The 12,646-nt window shown below is 38.7% G+C and overlaps 1 protein-coding gene across 3 annotated transcripts in view; it reads right to left on the bottom strand.

Moving 5' to 3' along the window:
• Window positions 1-12,646, bottom strand: part of ZRANB1 (zinc finger RANBP2-type containing 1) — a 45,468-nt gene that overhangs the window by 32,235 nt on the left and 587 nt on the right. For 2 of the 3 annotated variants that reach the window (XM_075107626.1, XM_075107627.1), the window contains exon 2: window positions 342-439. The gene's annotated coding sequence lies outside the window, so the exon portion shown is untranslated. Of the gene's footprint in view, window positions 1-341; window positions 440-12,093; window positions 12,261-12,646 lie in introns of those variants that run through there. The other variant, XM_075107628.1, reaches the window with a different exon arrangement.

Genomic DNA, 12,646 nt, shown 5'->3' with positions numbered 1-12,646 from the left:
TGAATACAGCGGTACAAGAAAAGGAACACAGAGCCTAGATCCTGTAAGGTCTGTTGCAAGACCTCACAGGATTTGGAAGGAGTGTACGAGGTGGGCAGTTATACAATGAGTAAGCAGTTCTTTCGGAAAAGTAGGGCGTAGGAGTTTACATAAAACGCATACATTTGAAAATTTAATGCGTGTGCTTAACCAAGACTAGGCCTCGATAGGACATCACTCATAACAGTAGTGCTACGAAGTTAAAATACCACTTGAAAGCATGCACACAAGCTGTATGTGTTGATAAGCTAACATAGCATTTTCATTCTACAAATCCAGATTACAATCTAATTCCAACTCACTTTTTCTCTAGTGAAGAGGGGATTCTGTCTTCATGCTGGCTCAGACTTTTTCCTCAGATTGTCAAATATGAAGGATGAGACTAAGCAGATAACTATTCCTGTAAACAAAATGAAAACAGACTCATTATACGTTTCCTACTGGACCTGAGTAACCAGAAAGTTAATTATTAAATGCCACACCTAATCTGATCCCAATGTACTTGTTTAAACCCAGTCATGACCTGGTGAGACTAACATATAACTGGTTAAAATAAACCAATAAAGAACCAGTCGCCACACAAGTGATCAACCTGCTGAAGTAAAAGAATTAGATTTAAGCAATGTCAAATTCACACCAAAATGTCTATAAACACTCTTACTGGAGTCCGAAACTTAGGATGGGGAAGGAAAAAAAGTTTTGATCCCCTCCAGGTTGGGTAGAGTGCATGACAGAGGGAAAGGGTGAGGCAGGTAGATGAAGGACAAATAGAAAAATATATACAGTCTATTTCCTCCCTTACCACAGAATCATCATCCAACATATGAGACTCAATTATGTTCTATTTTTAAGCATGCAAACTGTTTAAAATACCAATGTGTCATATCAACTGACTGACAATCCTCATTCATCACATTGCGACTCTCTTGTGTAACAAAAACAAAAACTCAAACATAAACAACAATTCAAAGGAGAAGTTACACAACAAGATTAAATTCAAAACTAGACACATCGAACTCAAAACTAGTTTATACCTCTTCTCCAGTTAGGAAATGTTTTATGAGTTAGTACATTCTTCACTGAAATACCTTCACACACACGTCGCTCTACCAAGGCATAGCAAATGTTGACTTAAAGTTTGTCACCCTTATGGCTACTATCGCCCTTCTGTGGATTCCAGCAGGCAGCATAGGTTTTTTCCAACAGCTCGACTCTGATCTATTCACCAGATCAGGTGCTGCATGAATGAGGGGCTATCGCATGGCCAGGACAGAGGAGAGGGCAGGACTACCCTTTTCAGCAGCGATCCTTATTTACGCTGCATGAAAGCAGATGAGCAATCAGGAACACATAAAGCTTTCTCATAAAGCTCGAGTTCTAATATTCCTTGTTTGCACAGCCTGCAGAGCACTTCACTCCCACCTATATGTTATAAAACTGTGTCAGACTAAGGAATGTGCTGAGAAGGCAATTAGACTTCCTACTGCTTCCCCTACACCGTTTGCTCAGAGAAGTCCATGCCTGTGCATAATGTGTAAAAAAAAAAAAGAGCCAAGACCATACTAGGGTCCCCATATCTGTAATAAAATAAATGAAAAATACATACACAAGGAGACAAAGTCAACTTGATTTTACTAAAGGCAACTTCATAAAGACGACTTTTCAAAAACTTGGAGGAAAAGCAGTTTCTTCACTCCATGAACAAACTAAAGCTTTGCTAAAACATCTCCTTTATGGGTACACTATACACTAGGTTTATCTATTCCATTTGGTCAAGGCTTTTTTCCCCAATTCCCAGTTTTTTAGTGGCTTTAACATTTCTTAGTAAGTTTGTTCTCTCTTTAAACAGTAGAGAGTTTCCTGAGATATTAATGTTTCTTAATTAGGAACTTAAGACAGCTGAACATGGTTTTCAGAAGAGAGAAGGAAGCAGTGCCCCGTCTGTGCAGCTGCCAACTGCCACCAAGAGCAGTTTCACTTGCACTACCAGAAAGTGGCTGTCCCAATACTTCAATGCCCAACACAAGCTTGAGAATAATTTCTACCTGAGCAGAAGCTGGTATCTTTTCAGTAGGTAATGCTTTCAATCAAAAGCTAGATCAGCATACAAAGTGTGATGAAGCCCGAGAGGGATCTGTAACTGTAAACGGTCTCTTACCTGTCCTAGTCTGTAAAGCCTTAAACCCAACAGTTCCCACTGCAAACAAATCCCAAGCCACATTTGGGATGGGGCAAGAAAACAAAGCATCATCTGTTTTACTGACATAAAGACTGGGAAAGGAGATTGCTGCTCAAGTTGAAAAGCAGCTGGTTGCAAAAACACTCTAAACAAATACTGAGATACTATTTATGAGGCTAAATAGCACAGTACAGACTGTGCCACAGAAAAGCTTTCACATATATCATGAGATTAGGTTTTTAGCTGCAATTATTCTCTGCGGCCCTTAAAAAGCTAGATGCTTTCAGACATAATTCTTAGAGAGGCTGAGTACCTGCAGCTCCAAAAGCCTCCGAGATGTGAGCTCACTACCTCCAAACACGAGGCCTCAGGTTATTATGAAGTAAAGAATATAAGAAGGCTCAATGGAGCAATGCGATTTCTCCTCTTTGATAGTTCTGCCAACACCCACTATAGCTAGATGAGGATATTTAGCACTTTCACATATCAGGGTTGTTTTTTTTTTCCCTTTTACTTTTAGATCTTGGTCTGACCCCCAGCTGCCCCCCACCCCAGGGACACCAAAACCATCTGATTTTCTAGTGATACGGGATCATTATCCAGCCACTGAGCAGTTTGAAGCTTGTTACATTTTTTCAGGATTACTTCTTTGCCACTCTGTCTTCAAGTTAACTTGTTATTTTAGATTCTTCGCAGAGGAGAAGTTGAATCATGTAGTACCTCCTCTCACAGAGGAATAGCACAACAGTGACTGTGAGGTGCAGGTGCATGACTTAATGTCCAAAGGCATGAGCAGACAAGAAATTAAAACCCACAAAACTCCAAGCAAGTTCCAATTGATCAGTTTATACAGTGTGCTAAATACCTTCCCGACAGACCAGCAGAGTAACTCAGTACTTTAAAGAGGAGAACGTATTAAATTCTGACAAATTAAGTAACAAAGAAAAATAATTTTAAAAATCAACACATTAGCAGACTATCCTTTTACTAAATAAAGTCAGTCAGAAAAGGTCACCAAGAACAGCCACAAACTTCTCTTCCCCTTGTTTCAACTTTTAAGAATATTCTTTTTAGATACATGGGAAAACACAAAATGGCACATAGAAATTGGGAAGAAACAATGAAGTTCTCAAATAAGATTTTTATGATGGGATATATTATACTCCCCTCAAATTAATTATTCACTGTGTCCAGAAGTTATTCTTCCTTTGGCTCAAACAAGGAACAGCATGGAGGTCCATTTCATTAAATGATCAAGCCCTTTCCTGTAAACAGGCCAGACACTGATTTAGACCAGTCTACACTACAGATTTTTTGCTGGGATGGTGCTGGCATATGTGCTGGCAGAAACATTACGTAATTATACTGATCAAATCAGTGTTCCCACCTTAACTCGTTTTGCTCATGTGTACAGATTTTCAAACAATGCTAACTGCTTCTGTATTTGCAGGGAAAAGGGAGCTTAGGGATGAACTTAAGCCTTCAGCAAGGCTTGCAAGGCAAGAGATCCACCCCCTCCTTCCCCGACATTGCTGCCTCTCTTAGGCGGCTCCCAAAAGAAAGGCAGGCTGGTTCATTTGTTTTTATTTTAAAACACTGAAGCAACTTTTCAGAGGAACAAAATAAGCAGAAGCATCTTGTTCTGAAAGAAAGAGAAGCCTCTATAACTAAATGCAGAATCTATTAACTCAACAGTTTATGAGTGTAGAAGTAACACCTTTCACAAATCCAACCACAAAAAGGAGTGGAGAGGAACGGGACTGCGAGTCAAAGCAAAAGATCAAACAGCAGCACTTTCACTGACTGTATTCTTCATGTATTATGAAACATGGTGTATTTAAATGTGCATCTACCATGAAAGGGTCTCAATCTGACAGCTGTAATTGCTCACTAACAGCTGGATAATGTTGCTGTGAAGCTTATATATACACACAATGAACAAACAGCTTTTTAAGAAAAATTGCCTATGATTAACCCAGCATAACTTGACACATTTTCAGAAGTGTTCCCCCTTGCACGTCACTACCTCAAGTTCTCTTCCAATTACCCATAAGAAATTAGCATACTACTTAGAAAACTGAAGTTCATTTATACACAAATAAGCTCTCTAATTAAAGCTGTAAAAGAAAAACCTGTTAAAATCACACATCTGGATTATCACCTTAAATGACTATGATAAAATATGCACTTGCCTGAATTCAGATAGTTGTAGCTGGTTTTGTTCTGTCAAAGTGCAGAACATTTTTAAAAGATGCATAAGATTAATTTGAGTCCTGTTCACAGCAGGAAACAAAGCAACAGTTCGATTTCACTGTTTCCACACAAATGCATTTATAACCACTGTCGCTCCTGCTACCTCTAACCACGGTATCTTTTTAAAGCTCATATGAGCTGTACCAAGGGACTCAAACAAAAGTTTTGCCAATTTTTAAATACAGCCAGTAGGAAGGTCTAGAAGATAACACAGCTGTACACAAGCTTAAATCAAAAAGGCCAATTTGTTTCTTTCAAACTTGTAAACCCTCTGAAAAATTCCTCAATGATTCCTTACATAAGAGACATTGCTATTTAAGTGGCTCAAATTCACTTTTGTTATCTGGTCCAAGAATCCTTGTGAAGTATCGCACTGTCAATACACTTCAACAAAAACAACTTACATTTTAAAATAACCTATTTGAAATTTATTGCCAAGTATTAAGAATCCATTTTCATATTAAATTTGCCTTGCCTTATTTTCTACAGTGGAATTTTACCGATGTTTTCTTCTCTTAACTTACTACACTTACTCCACCTTCAGCTATTCACTATTCTTGCACAACTGCTTTCTCAAGAATTCAGCAAAGCCTCAACAGATCAGTATATTAAAAGCATAAAACTTGAACCTAGGCTGCTATAGTTTGAAGGGAACTAACAGTAAGTTCCATTATCATCTTTGCAAATCAGTTTAAAAAAAAAATTAAGAACACTGACTTTGTCAATGGGACAACCAAATCAGACCAGCCCTGAATCTGGAAGCTTTGCAGTAAGGGCAATAACTATTTTTATAATAAAGAACAGAAAGATTACTGCAAGGTCACAAATATCTTCTGTATTAGCCTGGATAAACTCGTTACACTGAAGCAAGAAGTAAGCACAGTTTGCTTTGGTTGTTGGGACAGTTCCTTAAAAACGAGCAGGATACTGCCCCAACCAGATCAGCAAAAACAAGAAAATACTCTGTCATCTCAGGAGATGAGCACTGAAGTAATTTTCTGCAAGCTGCTCTACCGGGTGGAGTTTTTCGCTTACAAAATTTTTATTTCTTCAGAGAACCCTAGCTGGCTATTTGCAGTACAGACAGTAGGAACCCGTCTCAGACTGCAGCTACCATTACAGAACACAGAAACCCCCTTCTTAAACATTACAGATACAAAGCAAGAACTGTGGTGGAAGACAGAGGCTTTTGCCAAAATACATTATCCTTCCCATCGTCATCCCAGCAAGAGCACTGCTCTCGAAACACACAAGGATCACCTCCGCTCTCCTCAGCAGTAGAGCCATTCCTTTGCTCCGGATAACAGGGGTAACAGGAAGAATGTTGCTGCCTTAAGAGAGGCATCATTGCGCAGTTAGGATGGGCACAAATCTCAGTTCTGTTAAAGATCAAATCATTGCTATGTAAATCACAACACAATCTACACACTAGAACATTAATGGTGCATGAGGAAACAAAAACTGAAAATGTTTTAGTTATAACTGAGTAACTATTTACAATCTACTACGTTAAAAAGAGTTTTAGCATTTTCCTTCAGTTTAGACAGTCTAGGCTGTCAACAAGTAACTCCGTACTGCAGGTTTTTAGGCCTGACCTCCTTCATTATGTACAATTTTTCATCTACTCTTGTAAGTGAGCAATTAGTTAAAATCCAGACTTGATCTTTCACAAAGAAACACGCTTCAAGAAATGCAGTTCTCAACCAAAAAAAAAGTCTGAGAAAATAGTAACTTTTGAAGACATTCAGTAGTCTGTTCTTTGGGTGAATTCTGACGGCCTCCATTTACATACAATTAATAAAAAATTGTTTTCATTTTGATTTATGGATTCACATCTCATTTCAAAGCATCTTAAGCCTACTTTATTGGGTACTTATGGTATTCAGAAAAATTACGCTGATTTTGTTTCAGCTTTCCTTTCAATATCTATTCATACTTCCAATCCAACTGCTATCATTTCACATAGACCTTAAAGCCTGACTTTGCATAAGCAAGACAATTTATATGCAGTTTTAATGCAAGAGGATGCCCAATTCTGCAAACGTTTTATGTAGTAGGAATTCAAACATTCGGGAGATTACAAATCTTAGGAGACATCTGAAATACGAGAATTGACAATGAACTTCACGTTAGGATGCAGACCTAACTATGAACTGACTCTTATGCAAAACCTGAAAACTCATCACAGAATTAACAGATATTTGACAATACTAAACTTCCACCTTTTCCACTGTCTTTTTTTGTTTTTATATTTGTCCCTTGAAGCATTTTTGTGCTCTTAACCACTACAGTTAGTCCTGTTGTGTAACTTGCAAAGTACAAGTTTCCATTTTATTTGTTACTGATGGCAAATAGGTCAAACTACATAGAGCTCTATCAAATTTGTGACTAAAAGATAGGAAAACCTTAACTGCTGAAAACAGCCTATAAAAACAGTACCAGCAGCTTGTAGTTCAGTCCTCTTTCTTATTTCAGGAGATAGTTGCATTTTTCAGGGTTTTTTTTGTTTTGTTTTAAACTCAATTGAAAGTGAACAACTATTTAGATGAGACATTACTACACATTAGGATGGACTAAGTACAACTGCTTAGTTAGAAACCTGTATCATTTGCAAAAATTAGAGTAAGCAGATCAACAGTTACGTAATACACAGCATCTCCCACGCAATACTAATCAAAAATCAAGCAAAGCAACTCAAAATAATGAGCTATGATAGAACATTTGCATAAATACAGCCAGCAACATTTAACAAATCCGATCATCGTGAACAATCAGCAACAGATTAATACTGACTCAATATGTACAATCCAGTAACACACATATGTAATAAAACACAACAGAATTGTTAAAACTTCTTATTTGCATTGGACAAAGTATGCAAGTTGAACAAGAGGACTCTATAAAAACTGAGGTCAAATACAAAAAGACAGTTTATCTGTGTTTAGACTATACGCCTAAAACACGAGACTCATTTTTGTTTAGATCTCAGCCATCCTCACACAAGATGAGGAAAACCAGATGTCACGCTCTGAATAAAAACACACCATGGAGTCAGACATTAAAACTTAAAAACACTTAAACCTGTCCAACAACCGAGGAACACTGTATTAAAACTTGTATGTTTGACATTCAGTTCTTGTAATTATCTTCTGGACCTCCTTGATACTGGCTGACCATAAATCATGTCATGGCTAGATGCAGACAGATTCACCATTTGGTGGAAAAAAACCACCTGCCACCAGATAGAACAAGGAAACACACGTTCAACATCAACTATCATGTGGTTTCCTCCTAATTAATGGCAAGCCACTTTCAAATACAGTCAAGGACCGTCTTTGGTATACACATTTGCAATTAGGCTGTATTTAAGACTAGTTCCAGTTCAAGTAAGCCATACAAGCTACAGTCACTTTATTCAGCTCTTCTTAAGACACTGGCTAGACAGTGAAGTATAAAAAAAAAAAGGGGGGGGGGGAGGGGAGAAGAGAAGCAAAAACGCTATTATTATAGCACACAAAAACCACTACTGTGTATGTCGCTGCTTAAGACAGTGTAAAGAATTAGTAGCAAATATCACAGGGAAAACAAATGCAAACTCGTAGAGAAGGAGCGGTATCAGGTTTGGTGGGGTTTTTTAATCTTTTTTTTTTAACCTTATGATTAGAAATCTGTATTTTGCTCATAATACATATCCAACAACTCCAAGTTAATCACTGGAAGGTACTCTGCGCTGCTAGAAAGTTTCAGAGTAACAGCTTGAAAACAGTAAACTTGCTTTTGGGGGCCGGGAATAACTTGCTGCTAGAGACAACACTGAACAGCCTTCTTTAAATAAACCATTTAAAAGCCATGAGGTGACAATTCTTTTTATCCCTGCCAGCCTAAACAGTAATGCACAGGTCAAAAAAAAAAAGTCCAGCAGACCATTCCAACCGTTCAGCAAGATGAAAATTAGCTTCTCAACAAGCACACAGTACGGGGGAGCCTTTGTAGCCAAAACCTAAACCCATAGGCCTATCCACAGAAGGCGTAAACGACAATCAGACATTGTTAAGACAGCTAGTACAAAGTACTGCTGGCTTACTATGGCAGTGTGAACTAAAAAAAAAAAAAAAAAGGAAAATAAAAAAAAGGCCCAGCATGAAAACAAGTACATACTCAACACTTCTTGAAACTGCAGAAGACTTAAGACTCAGACCTGCAGATTGAGGCTGTTTCACAGGAGTATTCAGATAGCAGAGACTAACAAATACGCCAGCTGTCTACTGAATCCCCTCTTAGATACTGGGAAAATGAATGGAGACAGAAGAAACACTTTCAAGCCCATTAGCCTGAAAGAAGTACAAGTCAACACTTACACAATGCACTTAGAACCTTTACAACCACAAGAAACAGGATTCTCTTATAAACCAACAATCACCTCCAGAAAGCAAATTTCCTATTTTTTGCTGGAATTATCCATATTCGTGACATTTGACAGTCATTTTCTTCCCAGATAATCAACTGACTATGCACCAAGAGCTGCATGGTTTTCACATGAATGGACCTACAAAAGTGTGTGCAACTTCAAAGCCACTAAAAGATTATTTCATCCTAATAGTTTTAATCTACTGAAAACAGACCACCCAAATTTATTTTTCTTTCCAGAGTCACATAAACCGTGGTTCTGACTCTTTTCCTTAGCTCAGGAAAGCAAACTCCTGAATATCCAGAAGACAGCTGAACATTAACATAACTTACAGAAGTTTCTTAAAGTTTGTAAACTCCCCAGTAACTCGGACTTTTTCTGTTTCATTAAAAACAGCTACTCAAGACCAAATGCTAAATCAAGTCAAAGTCAAAAGAATCACATGGAGGATTTTTTAAACCTTACCATTTGTTTACAAAAATAATGGCAAACATAACCCAAATAAAACATCACCCTGTATTGGCTTCTGGCACAGTGGGAGGAGGAAAAGAAAAAAAAAAAAAGAGAAAAAAAAGACAGCAGCCTCCTTACTCACAAGGAGGGCAGTTTCAGAAAGAAGTCCTGTTTACACTTACCAAAATAGACACAGGTCCATCCTTCCAGTCCCCCCACCCCCCGGACGGCAGGTTGCACGCCTGGTATTTGTTTTGTACCTAGCTCTCATTACTTCAAGTAATTTCAGCTCAATTCTGAACTCAACCTTAAAGACAGATATAAATTCTGTGCCTTCTCCAGCATTTGTCTTAGAAGTACTTTCATTAGTTTAACATGCACATGTGAATACAAGCAAACTTATCAGCCTTTCTCAGCAAAACAAAATTCCACCTTAATTAAAAAAAATAAAAAAAATGCAACAGTATCCTTGTTTTAATAACATGTAGAATGGATTACATTAGGATAAATTTAAATAACCAAAGTGAAAAATGCCAATTTAATTATATCTGCTGTACAGTAAAAGATGCAAAAGGGCTGCAAACTTGGCTGCTTCGTAGGCAAGATGCTCTGCGCATACGAGCAACTTCCGCTCCTTCCAATGTATTACCCTCCCGTGTTCCTTGTAAAAAAAAAAATGCACCATTCCTTCTGCTTTCTCAAACCATATCCGCCCCCCTCCTGAAGACAGTTCCTTCTTCAAACATCACTGCACTCATTCCCTACTCCACCCCTCCACACCTCTCCTCGCACTGATCTTCACCAAAATGAGTTTTTGCATAAATGGGACAGCAGCACAGGAAAAAAGTTGTTCTGAAAAATGCCAGGTGGATACAACTCCTTTGACTACAGAGCTTCTGAAGACCTGCCCATGCCACAAGAGAAGGAAACACAAAATCATCCATATTACTATAGACTAACATATTCTTAGAATTGATGTTGAAGTACTACAGTTCTTCTTTTAAAGTATGTTAACCGTTAGATACCGAAAAGATAACAGTCCTATTACCAATCTCGTATCTCAACAAAGTTCCAAAAGAATTAACTACATACGTATGAGAAGCTGTGCTTCAGCAATTGATGATGCAAAAATGAACAGCCACAAACTCAGTCCAATTCTGTGCAAATTACAACAACGTGAGCTATGCTGTGAAAAAGAGTAAATACCAGGAAATGTTTGAGATCTTAATAAGATAGAAGTTTTCTTTTTAAGGTATAACAAATTCCATTCAACTGACATTACAAAGTTATAATTACCTGTTATTCAACTGAATTTACCAAGCTATGCCATTTGACAAGTGAAGTGGTAAGCTCTTCATCAGCTGTACTGAAAAAACATTCTTTTCAACTTCGCCTCACTTCCCTCTTCATACACAGTACTACTTTAAAAAAAATCAAAAAAATTAAGAACTCTGTTACAGCTAAGCCAGCCATTTTCAGCTGCCAAACTAAAGTTTAGTTCCATTTTAGTACCAGGAGACTGTGTATCATAATTCATGCAGTTAAAATGTGAATTACTTGTTGACATAGATTTTGAACAGCTCAAAATAACCCAGTCTTCAACTTGGGGGGGGGGGTGGGGGGGTGTGTGTGTGTGCGCGTGGGGGGCATAAGAGTACCAACAGAACTGGCAGTAGGAGTTTAAACGCTTTGCTGTGACTAGTAGATGGTACATCACGATAAAGAACGATCGATCTAAAGTTCTGCACAATCTCAATCCGGAGCATAATTGACATGGCAAAGGGAAGCTGGAAAAAGAAACGTTAACACCTAAGTTAATACCACATGAAGGAGCCAGTAAATCTCACATTAAAGTGCCTGAGAGTACATTTGATTAATTTGATTGACTGTATTAAAAATAACCTCCCATACAATCAGTAAAGTATTTTCTACTTACACTCCTGACTTAGCTACAGATCCATCTTGCAAAGAACACCAAAGATGGAAGGGATTTCCATATCGAATGACGTACAATTAGAATGACCGTACACAAGGCTAAAGAAGACTGAAAACGTTGCCTTGACCAATTCTGCGTTTTAACTAGCCTCCAATTTAAGTCATACTTCTGCGATGAATCCCATTGATGCTTTTATGCCACTCAGCGTTCCAATTAAATTAATATTTTTAATTATACTTCTGAGAAAATGCTAATGGATACAACTCTACAATAACAGATTATGGCCTCATCGATCATCCCCGTCTGCCTGTCCTTACTTAAGTGGTGTAAGAAAGGTAAAGGTAGTACCTTCTTCCTTGAAGAGAATTACACCACATAACTGGAGTTTCACAAATCCTACAAAATGCAATGCATCCAAAAGCATTATTCTCTTTCAATACTGTGACAGTAATTTAAGTAATCAGAAGTGATCTTTTACATATGACATGCTAGACTCCGCATGCTGAGGCACCAATTCAACTTGGCATTTGGAAAGAGGCAAATATAAGAATTCCAGAACACCTCCTGCTGCTTACCTGTCTCCCCCTCCCTGAGTAACTGCTGAAAAACAGGAGGAAAAAAAGAAAAAAAAAAAGGCAAAAAGAAATGGGCATCACAAATTTCTTCTGCAGTCACCAACGACAAAATGCTACATGAGCAGAAGCAAAATTAAACACAACAAATCTTCCCTGACCTACTGTTACAAGGTTCCACTCACGCCAGAATGAGCTTCAACACAGTATGCGTTAGAGAAAGGAGGAAGGTATTACCGAGTAGACATCTCACCTTTCAATTTTTGCGTCAACAAACGTATCAATGCGTTAAACTCACACGCCAGCTGCCCCGCTCACGGCACAGCGGGTACCCAGTGAGCAGACACAGCACTAAGCCTGTCAAACACCACTTGTTTACTACACCGACTCCCAAGAATTCTAGAAAAAGTTGTCGTTATCGTTATCGCCGATAGTCACCGTGGCAGCAAAAAGTTCTCGGCAGCCGCGCTGTGTTGCCACGCAGGAGACCCAGATTAATTTTCTCCCACCGTTTCTCGCACCCGCTGCTCGGAAGCGACGGCGAGTGCTCCGGGGACGGAGCGCTGGAGACCTGGGCTCAGGGCTGGAGGGAACGCCGTTCGGCGCTCCCAAGGAAGGACTCACGGACACATCCGTGACCTCCCCACACAAGTTTTTACCTTATCCCGGCAGGAACCTGCCGCAGCGTGGGACGGCGAAGCCAGGAAGGCACCGCAAGCGTGGATTACTGAGGTTTGCCTCACTCGCTAATCAAACTTTTCCAATTTTTTTTTAAACTTCACAAAAACAAGCTCGGTTTTGAAACA

This window comes from Phalacrocorax aristotelis, chromosome 12 (assembly GCF_949628215.1).
Source record: "Phalacrocorax aristotelis chromosome 12, bGulAri2.1, whole genome shotgun sequence".
NCBI lineage: Eukaryota > Metazoa > Chordata > Aves > Suliformes > Phalacrocoracidae > Phalacrocorax > Phalacrocorax aristotelis.
Note: the sequence above shows the minus strand (reverse complement) of the source record. Positions and strands in the feature narration are given on the sequence as shown.